Here is a 17,040-nt window from a genome sequence, read left to right on the forward strand (position 1 = left end):
TACGAATACGTTCTATAGCATGATCAATTTTTGAAATTTGTAAAAAAATGGAACACAAACATTTTTTTGAATTGTGAACAAATTTCAAGTTTGAGAACATTTTTTGGAATTTCGAACAAAAAGTTCAAAAACATGAAAAGAAAAGAAAAAGAAAATGTTTGGATCTGACGTTGGTCTTGTTCTTATAGGCTTGCACTGCAATGTAATCAATACCTTTCATTATGTACGATGGCTAGCATGGATAGCTTGTTTGCTAGAGGTCTCGTGATCAATGGTCGGTCTCCATTTTTTTGCGAATTTATAGTTGCTACATTGGTCGATCGCCGCTCGCTTCGCTCGTTCGCCAGTGGGCCGGCCCGGTCGGGGCATGTGTGCGTTTGTCCAACAGTCTGCCGCAATAAGCAGCAGATAGGAGCTCCCGTCGTATCGTCAAAGGTGAGACTCGAGCTGGGCCAGTCTAACGCGGCCTGGGCCCGTTGTGTTCGAGCCACAGAAAGGCGGTTGGGCTGGCCCGGTGTGCCTTTGGGTCGTGCTATGCTCAAACCTTACGAGTGGTGTGCCAAAAAGGTAATAAGTAATGTTGGGCAGCCCGTCTCTAACATCACGCCAGTCATAAACGTTTAGTGATGTGATTCCGGTACACGTCACTGCTAGCACATATACTAGCGGTGTGCCCTGTAATGAATACGCAACTACTATGTTGTAATATTAGTGACGCACACTTGTAATCGCTTGTCGTTCATATTTTTTTGGCCTAACAAAAAACTACCATGACAATACATTTTGTTGTCATGATAGCAATATTTAACATCTTAATCAGTTTTTTTTCTATCATTGCAGCGTTTTTAGCCAAAGGGCTCGTTTTTGCTGCCATGACAACATTGTTTAGCCATCGTTGTTGTCATGACAACATTTTTTAAATTTAAAACCAGTATATATGATGTCTAAACAAGTACGCTTAAGATTAACACTTCAACACTAGTAACATGCATATAACATGAACATGTGCTACTTTAACAATTTTGAACACATGTTCAACACTTCAACCATAATTAAAGACGTTTAGATTTGACCATAGCATGTTAGGAAATATAGTAGAAAATAAAACATTTCGTCATAATATCAACCAGGAACACTATAAAGATGCAATAACTATTTAGATCGGATCATTACCAACTCTGAGTTGCAGCAGAAGAAGACGAGTTGGCGTACATCGAACATGAAGTCCCTCGAACCGTTCTTGAACAATCCCTCAAACCGAAGACCAAAAGCACAACCTCTCCATAGATTGCAAGCGTACATGCTTAACGATCCGGCAGTGCTTCGCCGTCCACAACTAGTAATTGCCGTAGAATTAGAGGACAGAGAAATGAACCTCACGAGGCATCTCTATTATGAGGATTAGAGAGAACTAGAACTAGATCTAGTCTACATCAAACTAAACAAGAACTAGAACAAGAGAGAACTAGAGGAGGCTCCAAAACATGTGTTCTAGGGGCTAGCCTTGCACCTCTATTTATATGTTGAGACATGGGGTCGCAACTTGGGAAGGGGGTGTGACGCCCGAATAATTAAGCTGCAGTGAACCTCCGCTAATGATGCCACGTCACCTCAGTTACTGTTGCTAATCCCCCGTTAGTTCAAAAAAAATTGATTCAAAATTCAAATTCCAAATAGGGCATACAATAAAAGTTTTCAAATATTGAAACAAAAATGTTTGGGGTGAACCAAATATTGCATAGATAATTGTGGTGGAGAAACCAAACCTTGATAAAATGTTTAAGGGCTCTAAAATAATTAAAACAGTAGTGAAAACAATTAAACAGATGCATATTGAATTTTATAAAAAAAATTAAAACTATTTTATTGTGGGTTAAGATTTAATCTAACAGTAGATTGTTTATGAATACAAGTTTAGGTATTAGTTGTAATTTTTATAAAACTAAAAATAAAAGAAACTAGAAATAAAATAGTACGATAAAATAAATAAAAGAAAAGATAAAAACAGAAAACAAAATAAAAAAAAGGAGAAAAGCAAAAGATCAGCTCATCCCCCCCCCCCATCGCTGGGCCGTGAGGCCCAGCTGGCCAACCGACCGGCCCACCAACTCCCCTGGCCATATGGCCTCCCCAACCTACCTAACCCTAACCCACTTCCCCAGTCGCTCCACACCCCACGCACCCACTCTCCCTCTCCCCCGATCCAATCGGGATCGGGATAGGACGCTGCCTCGCCGCCGCTCCCCAGAGGCCGCCGCCGGCGCCGAGCACCGCCCCCTACCTGGATCTGGATCGACACCGAGCCGATCCCCACTGCTCGACGCCACCCCGCCGTTCACCGGAGCCGTCCCCGTCGCCATCCGCCTCGCGTCCTCGTCCTCCTCCCCTTCCTCTGCGCCTTCCCGTCGCCCCTGCCCAACTGCCTCGTCGCCAGCGGCCCGCGCCGCGTCGGCCATCGAAGCCACCATGGAGCACCACCGGCTCCACCCGCGGGACACCCGCGTCGTTCTCTCCGTCGTCCACATCCGTCGTCGCCCACCTCCACAACCTCCCTATTGCGTGGATTCGGTCGGGGGCAATCGACGCCCCTGACGCCCTGCGCCGACGCCGGAGCCACCCCGCCACCCGTCATCGTTGGTGCCGCCTCCCCGACTACGTCGCTCGTCCCCATCCTCCTCCTCACCGGACACCATCGAGCCACGCCGCCCTCTTCGCTACAACGAACGTGAGCACGCCTCGTGCTCCCTCTCTGCCCTCCTGTGGTGGCCGTCCCCCGCTCCTACCGCTGGCCACCCCTGTCCCGCGCGCCGTCGCCTTCCGGTCGCCTCCTCCGCCTGTGGCGTGCCGGCGCTCTGCCACTGGCTCGGTTGCGCCCGCAACTGCACCCGCTGGCGCCCAGCGCCCGTAGTCCCGTGCCCGCTTTGGCTCCCTTCGGGCCACTAACTGCTGGGGCCCAGCGCCCTGGCCTTTAGAACAAAAAAAATCAAAATAAAAAATTTAAATAATAAAATTAATTAATTGATTAACTAAATAATTAACTTAATTAATCCTGTTTAGTTAGCTAATTAAGTTAATTAACATGTGTTAGTTAACCTAATAGCCTAATTAGTCTTTTTAATCTGTTAGGTTATAGTAAAACAGTGCATGACAAGGGGGCCCCACCCCCTGTTGACCAGTCAAAGTTTGACTGGTCAACTGGGACCCCTTGGACCCACATGTCAGCCCCTCTGGTACACTTATGTGTACCCAGAGCTGGGTGCACCTAGCAATTCACATTTTTTTTGTGAACTAAATTAAATTTAGAAAATGAATAAAACTTTGGAAATTAATATAAAATAATCCGTAGCTCGGATGGAAAAACTTTGTACATCAAAGTTTCTCAGAACGACGAGACGAATCGGATACGCAGCCCGTTCGTCCGCCACGCATCCCTAGCATAGCGAACACGCAACTTTCCCCCTCCGGTTCATCTGTTCGAAAACGCGAAACACCGGGAATACGTTCCCGGATGTTTTCCCCCTTCACCGGTACCACCTCGTACCGCGTTAGGGCACACCTAGCATCACGCTTTGTCATGTCATGCATCGTCATGCATTTTGTTTGCATTATATTTATTGTTTCTTCCCCCTCTTCTCTCGCTAGACTCCGAGACCGACGCCGTTGCTGGTACCCCGATCGACTACGGTGTTGACGACCCCTCCTTGTCTGAGCAACCAGGCAAGCCCCCCCCTTGATCACCAGATATCGCCTACTCTCCTCTATACTGCTTGCATTAGAGTAGTGTAGCATGTTACTGCTTTCCGTTTTTCCTATCCTGATGCATAGCCTATCCTTGCTACTACTGTTGATACCATTACCTGCTATCCTACTGCTTAGTATAGGATGCTAGTATTCCATCAGTGGCCCTACACTCTTGTCCGTCTGCCATGCTATACTACTGGGCCATGATCACTTCGGGAGGTGATCACGGGCATATACAATATACTTTACACAGTTACATTACCTGTGATACTGTTCGGAGCTGGGGGCTGAAGGGGCAGGTGGCTCCATCCCGGTAGAGGTGGGCCTGGGTTCCCGACGGCCCCCGACTGTTACCTTGTGGCGGAGCGACAGGGCAGGTTCAGACCACCTAGGAGAGAGGTGGGCCTGGCCTTGGTCGACGTTCGCGGATACTTAACACGCTTAACGAGATCTGGGTATTTGATCTGAGTCTGGCCATTTACGCGGGAGTAGTTATGGGTATCCCGGCGTCGTGGTATCAGCCGAAGCCTTCGTGACGTCAGGGACTGAGTGGCGCGCGCCGGATTGGAACGTAAGCCTGCTCTTGTATTAAGGGGGCTAGTTCTGCTTCCGGCCGCGTTCGCAACATGCAGGTGTGCTAAGGGCGATGGGCCCAGACCCCTGTGCGCTTAGGTTTAGACCGGCGTGCTGACCTCTCTGTTGTGCCTAGGTGGGGCTGCGACGTGTTGATCTTCCGAGGCCGGACATGACCCAGGAAAGTGTGTCCGGCCAAATGGGATCGAGTGTGTTGGGGTATGTGGTGCACCCCTGCAGGGAAGTTAATCTATTCGAATAGCCGTGATCTTCGGTAACAGGACGACTTGGAGTTGTACTTTGACCTTATGACAACTAGAACCGGATACTTAATAAAACACACCCTTCCAAGTGCCAGATACAACCGGTGATCGCTCTCTCACAGGGCGACGAGGGGAGGATCATCGGTTAGGATTATGCTACGTGATGATACTTGGAGGACTTCAGTCTACTCTCTTCGACATGCTGCAAGACGGAGGCTGCCAGAAGCGTAGTCTTCGAAAGGACTAGCTATCCCCCTCTTATTCCGGCATTCTGCAGTTCAGTCCACATATGATAGCCTTATTCCAGTTGATACTAATGCATACATATGTAGTGTAGCTCCTTGCTTGCGAGTACTTTGGATGAGTACTCACGGTTGCTTTCTCCCTCTTTCCCCCCTATCCCTTCTACCTGGTTGTCGCAACCAGATGTTGGAGCCCAGGATCCAGACGCCACCGTCGACGACGACTCCTACTACACCGGAGGTGCCTACTACTACGTGCTGCCCGCTCACGACGACCAGGAGTAGTTTAGGAGGATCCCAGGCAGGAGGCCTGCGCCTCTTTCGATCTGTGTCCCAGTTTGTGCTAGCCTTCTTAAGGCAAACTTGTTTAACTTATGTCTGTACTCAGATATTGTTGCTTCCGCTGACTCGTCTATGATCGAGCTCTTGTATTCGAGCCCTCGAGGCCCCTGGCTTGTAATATGATGCTTGTATGACTTATTTTATTTGTAGAGTTGTGTTGTGATATCTTCCCGTGAGTCCCTGATCTTGATCGTACACGTTTGCGTGTATGATTAGTGTACGATTAAATCGGGGGCGTCACAGGGGGCCTCCCAAAAGTCAGTTTGGAACGCAAGGAAGAGTCCTTGGATTCCAACATGAAAAGCCAAGGTACCTTTCGTTTTCAGAAACGCCATGGACAACAGCATCTAGCCCAAGGCCAAACGGCAGGGACCCTGGCGTTTGGCCCCTGTTCTCCAGAAAAACTCCTTTTGCAGCGACCTAAAGCATTGTGGGCCTTACCCCTTGGTCTAACCAATGTGTCCTCGCACCAGGGACCCTTTGGATTTATCCGGAAGCTTCTGTAACCTTCTGGACATCACCAAAAGTTCCTAGGACCTTCCCGGGATCTTGCAAAACATTTCTGGAAAAAAATTCTGAAACTCTTTCGGAACTCTCTTGAAACTATTTCTTATGTTCCTAGAACTATTCTGAGAATATTTTCTCATAACTCCCAGTCCACTAAAACTCAACAGGTCATGATTCCCTTAAGCTTGTGACCCTGTAGGTTCGGTAAAATATAGACATGAACAAAACCCCTTTCGTTCAATGACCAATAGCAGAACTGTGGACATCCATATTGATCCCTATGAATGCATGAATGATATTCGAGTGAATCTTTGGTTAACATGTGCTATTCCCTTTGCTCCATGATACTTTGCAAAACTCGAGGTGAGATATATCGGTATCAGCTTGAGTCATTCTCATGCTCACTATACTGGTCTCCTTGTTACCGGTTTTGTTGTTCTTTCTCGTTGACATATTCCAGCAGCCCCGTGACCTAGTCACCTATGTATGGCCAGGCGATGATGGATGTTGTCATGATACGTCTCCAACGTATCTATAATTTTTTATTGTTCCATGCTATTATATTATCAATCTTGGATGTTTTATATGCATTTGTATGTTATTTTATATCATTTTTTGGACTAACCTATTAACCTAGTACCCAGTGCTAGTTGCTGTTTTTTTGCTTGTTTTTGGCTTTTCAGAAAAACACTATGAAACAAAGTCAAAATGAAAAAAATATTTGGATTAATTTTTTCTGGACCAGAAGGGACCTTCAAAGCTTTGTGAGGAGACCAGACAAGATACGAGAGAGCCACAAGATCGAGGGGTGCACCCCTGGGCCCCACATAGCTCCCTTTTACCTAATTCTACTTCTATAAATTCTCAAATATTCCCAAACCAGCAGAGAGCCACCCGAAACACTTTTTCCGCTGCCGCAAGTTTCTGTTCTTCCACAATCCTATCTGGAGGCCTTTTTCGGTACTCTGCCGGAGGGGGAATCGATCACGGAGGGCTTGTACATCATCCTTGCTGCCTTCCGATGATGCGTGAGTAGTTCACCACAGACCTACATGCCCATAGCTATTAGCTAGAAGGCTTCTTCTCTCCCTTTGGTGTTCAATACCATGTTCTCCTCGATGTCCTTCGAGTTCTATCCGATGCAATCTTCTTTTGAGGTGTGTTTATTGGGATCTGATTAATTGTGGGTTTATGATCTAAATATTCATGAGAAGTAATTGACACTACAAAAAATACACTTCCGTGATGATACGCGTTTGTCATAGTAGGTCACGTTTTTTATCATGCATGTACATCCATGATGATTTTATGACAGAATCAAGATAGTCATACCTGTGCTGCCGTAGAAGTGTTCCATGACAATACCAAAATTATCGTCACGGAAATGTCCACTTCCATGACGATAAATGGCGCGTCATAGAAGTGCTTTCGTCAAGGGTAACCGACATGTGGCATCCACCGTAACGGGTTGCCGTTAAGCTATCATGTTCCAGTTTGGATCCGATAACCCGTTAATAGCCCCAACCAATGGGGATTTTCCACGTGTAAAATTCTCATTCGCCGGAGGATCCACGTGTCGGCTCAGCATTGGGGCAGATGTCATCCACTCATAGTACGGGAGGCGCCTATGATACGTTGGCACATGGCAAGGCCCAATAGTGGCCCATTCCAGTGAAGAAGGCCGACCCAGTAAAAATTAGCAGGCCGACCCATATAAGGTCTACTTGTGTCAGGTCCATTTAAGCCCACAACCCATACGAGATGTGCCAATTCAGCCCGTCAACGGCCCATTAACGATTTGACACCATTGCAGCCCGTCGTCAGTTCGGGCCCGTTAGCAGCCTGGTATATATTTGGGCTCAATATCGGCCCGATGTGGTTTCGGCCTGTTAACGACCCATTCAAGGGATGGCCCATATTTCAGGATGTACGTCTTTCGGCCTTCTAGCGATCCATTTAAGTGTTGGGCCAATTTTCGGCCCGGTGTGTCTTTCAACCTGTTAACGGCCCATAAATGAGTTGGGCCATTTGCAGTCGGACCTGAGTTTCAGCCTTTTAATGGCCCATGCTCTTCATGGTCCAATACCAGCCCGGTTTCTCTTTCGGCCTGCTATATATATCCGCGGCCCAAAATTTGGAAAACTTTCCGAACCTCTTCGCCCGTGCACTACTAGGGAAAACGTTATACACAGAATCTTAGCAGCATCGCGGTTTAAAAACAGGCGCTACTGCTAAGTAGCAGTAGCGGGCTTAAAGGAACCGCGCAACTAATAACTAGATAGCAGTAGCGCTCTAGGTGAAACAAGCGCTATTACTATAATTGCCACGGATTTGCCCCCAGGATAGATATAGTAGCAGCGCCTTTCCCTGGATGCGCTGCTGCTAAAGTACTTAGAAGCAGCGTGTTTCTGCAAAACTCGCTGCTGCTAAGTGTTGCACCTAATTATGTTTAGTCCAATACTGCTAAGCGAACAAGGTGTTTACCACCTTAAATATGTTGACTATTTAGATTCTACACAAAAAGATCAATGATGACCAACGTATATTTTTGATGCGTGCTTAGACTTAGTAGTAGCATTTTTCGTGAAAACGCGCTATAGCTACTTTAGCTATAGCGCGTTTCCTGAAGTGCGCTACTGCTAGTTCGACTTAACCACCCGCCCGCTCAAAATTTTGCTAAGTCCTCCTTCCCCCCACTGTTCCCCTACTCCTCTGTCGCCGCCGCCCGAGCCCGAGCTTGCCCTCACTGCCGCCGCCCTCCGCCGCTCTCGACCTCACCTCGCCGCCCGCCGCCGCCCGCCGCCGCTCTCGACCTCACCATCGCCGCCGCCTCCCGCCGCCGCTCTCGACCTCACCATCGCCGCCGCCTCCCCCACCCCCTCCGCTCTCGACCTCACCGCCTCTCTCGACCTGACCATCGCCGCCGCCTCCCCCAACCCCCCCGCCGCCTCCCGATCCCGATCCCGCCCTCGCCGCCCCTACCTCTCCGTCGCCGAGCACCTCCCCGCCATCGTCTCTCCCCTCTCTGTAAGCCCCCCCACCCCTCCCACACCCTCGTTCCCTCTGCGTAGTTAGTACTAGATGTTTTTTAGTAGTAGTAGATGTTAATTTAGGGTTCATAGATAATGATTTTTAACAGTAGTAGATGTTAATTAGTAGTAGTGATGGTACTAGTTAACTATTGTATAATGTAGTTTATTTTTACTATTTTTAGTAAGTGTTTAAAATAATTAGTAAGTAAATTAATAAACTAGTTGAACTACTTTAGTTGTAGTTGAACTAGTTTAGTAAGTAAATTAATAAACTAGTTGAACTAGTTGAATTAATAGAACTAATGTATTTTTAGTAAGATAATTAATATAACTAGTTGAACTACTTTATTTTTAGAAAGAACTAGTTTTTTTTCTATTTATAGTAAGTTTATATTTAGTAAGAAGTAGTTGAATTAATAAAACTAGTTGAACATGTCATATTTGTTGTTATTTTTTAGTTTAAGCAATTATTCAGGATGTATTAGTGATAACTTATACGGTTTTTGCTTTTGCAGAAATCAAGGAGCCCCTCCATCATCCCCGCCGCCGTCCCCGTCACCGACCCCCTCTGACATCGAGGTGAGACTAGCCAAATATCCATGTATATCTTGTGTTGCTCAAATAGGATATGTGGTTGCCCAAGTGGCCGTTCATGTTCAGTTTACACCTCCGAGTGGCCTATGTTTTGCCGGAGTATTGATTAATTTCCGTTCTGGCAAATTTCAGGTGCTCGATATGTCCTTTTTTAGCGAATGTCATGCCGGATTTTTCTGTGAATTCTGGCATGACTTGTGCTAGAATATGTAGGAAATATCGAGTGGCCTGGATTTTCTCGAAAAATAATGATCTAATTTAGGTTTTTTAGTACATATATTTAATTGTACAAGTTTAATCTTTGAATTATGAACATAGGAAATGTCGTACTCGGACGACAGTCTCCCGGGGGAGTGCAGCTGGTGCCACGACAATCGAGGTATGTGCGACAGGTTCGTTGAGCTGGACGAAGATCGGCGCTTCAGCATTAAGCTCGAGGAGACCTTTGATGTTGAAACGGTACGCAACAACGACAAGTGTTTTTTTTTTTGTAATTAAGCATGACTTCAACTATTTGAACGTCTAATTTTCATCTTTTACAATTCGACTAGCTTATCCCATGCCATGCAAGATGCTATGTACAATTCTCAGAGCGTAACCCATTTTGGTTGCTAAAATTGGGAAGCACTTTGCAAAATGTATGGTTTTTATGAGGGTATGATTGTCACCATGGATCTTGGTGATCCTGACATCGAGCAAGACAATATGGACATTTGGGTCCTTGTTGATACGATTTTGATTCTACCGCAATGTGAGTTTCTCAAACATAGTTATTAACTAATTTATATTGTTTATTTCAAAATAGTTGACAACTTATTTCCATTGACAGCTTATTTTGAATCTTCAAAGAATATGCAGAAGATGGTAGACAAAACGCACTACACTGATGGCTCCGAATTAACTTATAAGGAGAAAAGTCATCTGATTGCTTATTGTACTTATCTTGAGAATTACAATACCTATTATCGAACTCCTCCAAATTATGGTGAATACGTGCCACTAGTGCATGTGTTGAACCACGGTAACTTCTATGGAGATACCCTAGTAAGATTTTTTACTATTACGACATCCGTGCATCTTTTGCATACTTTTAAAACTAGTACATCATTGCTAACTACGAAGTTATTACTATGTTTTTCAATAGAAAACCCTGATGGATTGTGTGCCTCATCTGATGTATCAGAATGGCCGCCTTGCAGTTCTGAACATACAGCCAGGTCAATCTAAGGAGCTCACCTGTGCATATACTAATCAAAGAATGGAAAAAATGGTGAACACATACTAATCAAAGAATGGAAAAAATGTTTGGACATTCTCAAGGAGGTTCTTGGAAGTAACATTATGCGAAAGGCAAGAATTGGAGACAGGATAATCTCCATTCTCCATAATGGAGAGTCAGGGGCTATCTTTTTTTTTGCTATTTTATCTTAGAGAATATAGTAGGTCCTAAGAGAATGTAGTAGGTCCTATGAGGTACAATATGTTTATTATGTGATACAATGTGTTAGAGTTGATGATGAGGAGTACTTGTGATTACGACTAGTGACCAATTTGCTATGTGATGTCTCATTGATGAAAACGATGATCTTGAGGAGGTGTTATATGACAATGATGTATTATGATGATAAGTTGTTAATGATATGATGATGCCGATGATATTTATTATATCATTGGGTGAAAGAACCGCGGATTAGTTTCAAGTGGATGTCCATCCACTTGAAACTAGTCCACGATTCTTTCACCCCGTGATGTAATAACTCATTATGATGTAAAAACAATTTCTAAATTCCTGTTGTATGAAAACTTGTGTAAAGGTGTACGAATACAACATGAAATAAAAAAGAAATAAAATACGAAATAATAGTAGCAGCGCGGGCAGGGAGAAGCGCTACAACTAATTACCAGTAGCGCTCCTCCGGGAAGTCGCTACTACTAAGTCGATTTAGCAGTAGCATGGGCGGAGGCACGCTACTGCTATATGTTAGCTGTAGCGCCTTATCAGTAGCGCATCGCCCCGCGCTACTGATAGGCCTAAAACCCGCGCTGCTTCTAGGCTTTTCCCTAGTAGTGGTGCTTAGCCTGCTCTGCCTCCCTGGGTCTCCGGATCATCCTCCTCGTCGCTAGCCGCCTCCTGTCGCTGGTCTCCGCCGCCGTCAACGGGGTCGTCTCTGCCGTTGCCACCGTAGCAAGTTCATCGCCGAACTAGGGTATGGACTTGATCTTTGTGATGTTCTCACTCCGATTCCCCAGCACATTGCTTTGCCATGTATCTTGCCACGATTGAGATCATTCTATCCATCGAAAACACTCCATAGTTTAGTCATGAATTGAAAATTTAGGGTTAGGTTTCCGCCGAAACCATCTCGGACCGACCGAGTTGATGAAATCGGTTCCACCGATTTGGCTAAGGCCATTGCACATGTGATTCTCGGCCTGACCGAGAATTGCAAATCGGTGTGACCGATTTCAGCACTTTGTGAAACCCTAGCAGTCTCGGTGCCACCGAACTATGATTCGCTCTGACCGAGTTCACTAGTTTAGGTTCCAAAAGCTGCTTCGGTATCACCGAGTTTGCAAATCAGTAGATCCGAAATGCTTTCTGTGGAAAACTAAAACTAAGTTTATGATTCATTCTTTTGCAAAATCCTCTGTACTTTGAGATGCTCATCCACTCTACCTCATCTATAATCTATTCACAGGATCTGCTATCAGTGTTTGCATCATGTCAGATCAGAGTGACTGTCAGAACAAGTCAGAGGAATAGGTTCACTTGAGTGAGGGCACTAGTCCCTCTAGCATCTCAGATGATGGCAGCAGGAGCACACTAAGCAATCTGCCGAAGGCTGCCACCAGGGCAAGCAAGAAAAGAACCTCAGAGTCAGAGGATCAGGACTATGTGGCTGAGGAGGAAGAAGCCACCTCAAAGAGGAAAGTCCTGAAAAAGGAATATGGCACAGCTGCTGCCACTAAGCCAGAGATGAAGCAAAAGGTTCCTGCCAAGAGAGCTCCAATGTCAAAAGCCAGAACATCCACTCAAGAGACTTTGGGATCTACACCCAAAGAGCAGGTTGTGGCAGAAAAGAAAAGAAAGGAAAGGGTCAAGAAGACCACTGCCAGAGTGCTTGGGAGATCTTCAATAATGAAAGACTCTGAAGAAGAGGAAGAGGAAGAGTATGCAGCACCAGCACCCAAAGCTCAGAAGCTTATGGGAGATGCCACTAAGATCAGGGGCTGCTCCATCTAAGCCCAAAGGAACTCTTAAGCCAGCTGCTCCAAAACCCAAAACTGCACCCAAAAGGAGCACCAGGAATATCCCAGCAGCAGAGAAGAACAAGGCCCTAGTTCCTGAAGCTGCAACTGAAGAAGATGATTCTGTCGTGTTAAGGAAGTTGAAACCCAAAATTCCAGATCACAATGATGCTCATCCAGTAGCTAAAAACATGAATATAATAAAGGATTTTGGTCTAAGGCTATGGAGAGAGTCTGATCCATATGCCATCAGGAGAAGGACTGTTGTGGACTACAGGTTCCATACAAAGGAACATCAGGACTTCTATGAGACTATCCTACTTGACAAGAAGCCCATAGTGTGTGACATGAGATGGGTCGATTGAACATTCATTGAGGAGAATGATGATCACTTCCCTGGTGTATATGATAGCTTCAAGGCTTGTGGAGTTGATGAGTTTGTGGCTCAGAAGCTCACAATATGGAATGATGAGCTCATCATGCAGTTCTACTCCACAACTCACTTCTACCCAGATGGAAGGATTGTCTTGATGTCTGAAGGTACTAGGTACCAGTCAACAGTTGTAGAATGGGCTAAGTTGATCAATGCCCCAGAAGAGAGTGAAGATGACTTGGATGTCTATGCCAAGAAGAAGAAGGATCACAACACGATGGCACACATGTACAAGGAGATCCCAGATGCTGCTCTTGAGACACACAAGTTTGGATCAATACATTACCTTCTGTCAGGCTTGCCAGCAATCAACTGGATCCTCAGGCACACTCTCTTGACAAAGTCAGGTGATCACAAGATGATCAGAGGCCATGCAATTAACTTGCTTCACATATTTGATGTCCCACAGAAGTTCAAAGTCATGAGCCTAATTGTGGAAACCATAAAGAGGACAGCTGCGGATCAGAAGAGGAGTTGTGGATATGCCCCACAGATCTAGGAGCTGATTAACTCCAAGATGGGCACTGTCACATATTTGCTGGACAAGGAGCACCTGCCCATCTACCTAGACTTTGAGGACAACACTGTGGTGATGGGTGAAAATGAGCCATCTTCTGTGCACGCACAAGCCAAGAAGGAGAAGACAAGGGCTGAAAAGGCTGCAAAGATGCCAACCACTGAAGAGGCATCTCAGTATCTTATGAAGAGCACGCATGAATAGCTTGGCTACTTGATTTCCTCCACTCTAAGGATTGAGAAGGGGTTGGCTACCCTGACTCAAAACCAGGAGAGCTTGGAGAGGATCGTGGAGCAGAAGTTCTATGACCTAGATGTGAAGGTCACTGAGATCCAGTCAGTCGTTGAGGAACTTCAGGATGAAGTGCAGGAGAAGAAGGGCAAGACAACCACTGATGCTTTTGCTAGAGTGCCCAGAGGTCAGAGGTCTGCTGTAGTGCCTGTTCCAGACACCAGAGTAACTTCATCTGCACCAGCTATAGCTTCAGTGCCAGCAACTCCAGCACCTACTCCACCCGCTCCATCTACATCAACTGATGCCTTCGTCCTTGGAGTTCTGTCTACACCACCACCTAAAGACCAAGCCCGAGAGTCGATTTAGCACTATGCATATTTTATGAACTTTTTGGTAACTTGTTGCCAAAGGGGGAGAAAATGTATAGATCATAGGCTTCGAGAGAGAGCGTTGCTTTTTATTCTCTCTTTTTGTTTGGTGGTTAAACTTCGTTTATTTGCTTGGTTGAGATACTTTATGCCTTTGTGATACTTGGATGATCATGTGTTTGATCATATGCTACCTTAATGCTTGTTGGATGACATTATCCTTTTTATGTGATCACTCACTTTGCTTGGTGATGAGTGCATGTATTTTAATTATTATCATTTTGAGCGCTCCACCAAGATGTATGTGACATGTAAGAGTAACCCATGATCCTAACTCTGTGCATTTGCAGTCCAAAGCAAATCTTAAACTATGCACAAACTTAGGGGGAGCTCTTGCTTTTCACACACTTCTCAAAGCGACAATGTTTTTACTCTTATTATCATTTGTCGAAGCTTTGACTTATATGTTGTCATCAATTACCAAAAAGGGGGAGATTGAAAGTGCAACTATCCCTACTACTACTACTGCTTCTGCTACTGCTACTGCTACTGCTACTGCTGCTATTCCTACTGCTACTACTGCTACTCCTACTACTACTACCACTACTCCTACTACCACTACTACCACTACTACTACCACTACCACTACGACTACTACTACTACTACTACTACTACCACCACTACTACCACGACTACTACTACTACTACCACTACCACGACTACCACGACTACCACTACTACTACTACCACTACTACCACTACCACTACCACTACCTGAAGAGTTGAAGGAGCTGAAGAAGCAACTCGATATTCAAGAGAGAATGGGTCTCATCCGGCCTAGTTCTTCTCCGTGGGGTTGTGGTGTTCTTTTGTGAAGAAGAAGGATGGAATGGACCGACTTTGTGTTGACTACCGTCCATTGAACAAGAAGACCATCAAGAACAAATACCCACTTCCCAACATCAACGAGCTGTTCGAACAACTCAAAGGTGCCCAAGTATTCTCGAAGCTTGATCTCGGTATGGGTTATCATCAGATTCGAATCTGTGAGCAAGATATTCCCAAGACGGCTTTTAGGACAAGCTATGGTTCATATGAATACACTGTCATGTCTTTTGGCCTCATCAATGCTCCTCCGACTTTCTCTCGCATGATGAACTTCATCTTCAACGCCTACACCAATGACTTCGTTTTGGTCTATCTCGGCGACATTCTGGTTTTCTCGAAGAACAAGGAAGATCATGCCAAGCACTTGCGTTTGGTTCTTCATAAGCTCAGGGAACATCAGTTCTACGCCAAGTTCTCCAAGTGCGAATTCTGGCTCGATGAGGTTCCTTATCTTGGTCATATCATCTCTGCCAAGGGCATTGCGGTAAATCCTGAGAAGGTGTCTGCAATTGTGAATTGGGAACCCCCTCAGAACGTGAAGCAACTCCGTAGCTTCCTCGGTCTCGCAAGCTATTGTCGTAGATTCATTGAAAACTTTTCTAAGATTGCGAAGCCTCTCTCTAATCTTCTCCAGAAGCACGTCAAGTACGTTTGGTCTCCGGAGTGTGACATTGCTTTCAACACTTTGAAAGAGAAATTGATCACTGCTCCAGTTCTCACTCCGCCTGATGAATCCAAGCCGTACGAGGTCTTTTGTGATGCCTCTCTCCAAGGTCTTGGCGCAGTATTGATGCAAGAGAAGAAAGTTGTCGCTTATACCTCTCGCCAGTTGAAGCCTAATGAGAAGAACTACCCCACTCATGACCTCGAGTTGGCGGCAGTTGTGCATGCTCTTTTGACAAGGAGACATCTCTTATTGGGAAGAAAAGTGGACATCTTCACTGATCACAAGAGTCTCAAGTACATCTTCACTCAGCCTAATCTCAACCTCAGGCAAACTCGATGGGTCGAAATGATTCAAGAGTATAATCCAAGTATCGAGTATACTCCAGGCAGGGCCAATGTGATTGCTGACGCATTGAGCAGAAAGGCTTATTGCAACAGTATGATTCTCAAGCCTTATCAACCCGAGCTTTGTGAAGCTTTCCGCAAACTTAATCTGCAAGTTGTTCCTCAAGGTTTCCTCGCCAACCTTCAAGTCTCTCCTGCCTTGGAAGACCAGATTCGCCAAGCCCAGCTTCTTGATGCTATGGTGAAAAAGGTGAAGATTTGGATTGCCAAGAGTCAACCCAAGTACAGGTGTTACAACCTTGATGACAAGGATACTCTCTTCTTCGAGGATCGTATTGCTGTACCCAAAGGTGACCTTCGTAAAGTGATCATGAACGAGGCTCAAAATTCTCTCCTCTCCATCCACCCTGGGAGTACGAAGATGTATCAGGACCTCAAGCAGGCTTATTGGTGGACTCGAATGAACCGCGAGATTTCTCAATTCGTGAATGAGTGTGATGTCTGCAGAAGAGTGAAGGCAGAACACCAAAGGCCAGCTGGTCTCCTCCAACCTCTTGCCATTCCAGAATGGAAGTTTGACCATATTGAGATGGACTTCGTGACTGGGTTTCCAAAGTCCAAGCGTGGCAATGATGCTATATTCGTTGTCATCGACAAACTCACCAAAGTGGCTCATTTTCTGCCTATCAAAGAGTCAATCACTGTAGCTCAATTGGCGGAACTCTATACCTCTCGGATTGTCTCTCTGCACGGTATTCCACAAGTGATCTCTTCAGACCGTGGCAACATCTTTACCTCCAAGTTTTGGGATTCTTTTCAGAAGGCCATGGGCACCAACATCCGCTTCAGCATAGCTTTCCATCCTCAAACTAGCGGTCAAGTCGAGCGTGTCAACCAGATTCTTGAAGATATGCTCAGGGCTTGTGTGATCTCCTTCGGCATGAAGTGGGAGGATTGTCTTCCTTATGCTGAATTCTCCTACAACAACAGTTTTCAAGCAAGTTCGGGCAAGGCCCCATTTGAAATTCTGTATGGCAGGAAGTGC

The sequence above is a fragment of the Triticum urartu genome, chromosome 3A, assembly GCF_056163025.1.
Source record: "Triticum urartu cultivar PI428250 chromosome 3A, HENAU_Tu73, whole genome shotgun sequence".
In the NCBI taxonomy this organism is placed as follows: Eukaryota; Viridiplantae; Streptophyta; class Magnoliopsida; order Poales; family Poaceae; genus Triticum; species Triticum urartu.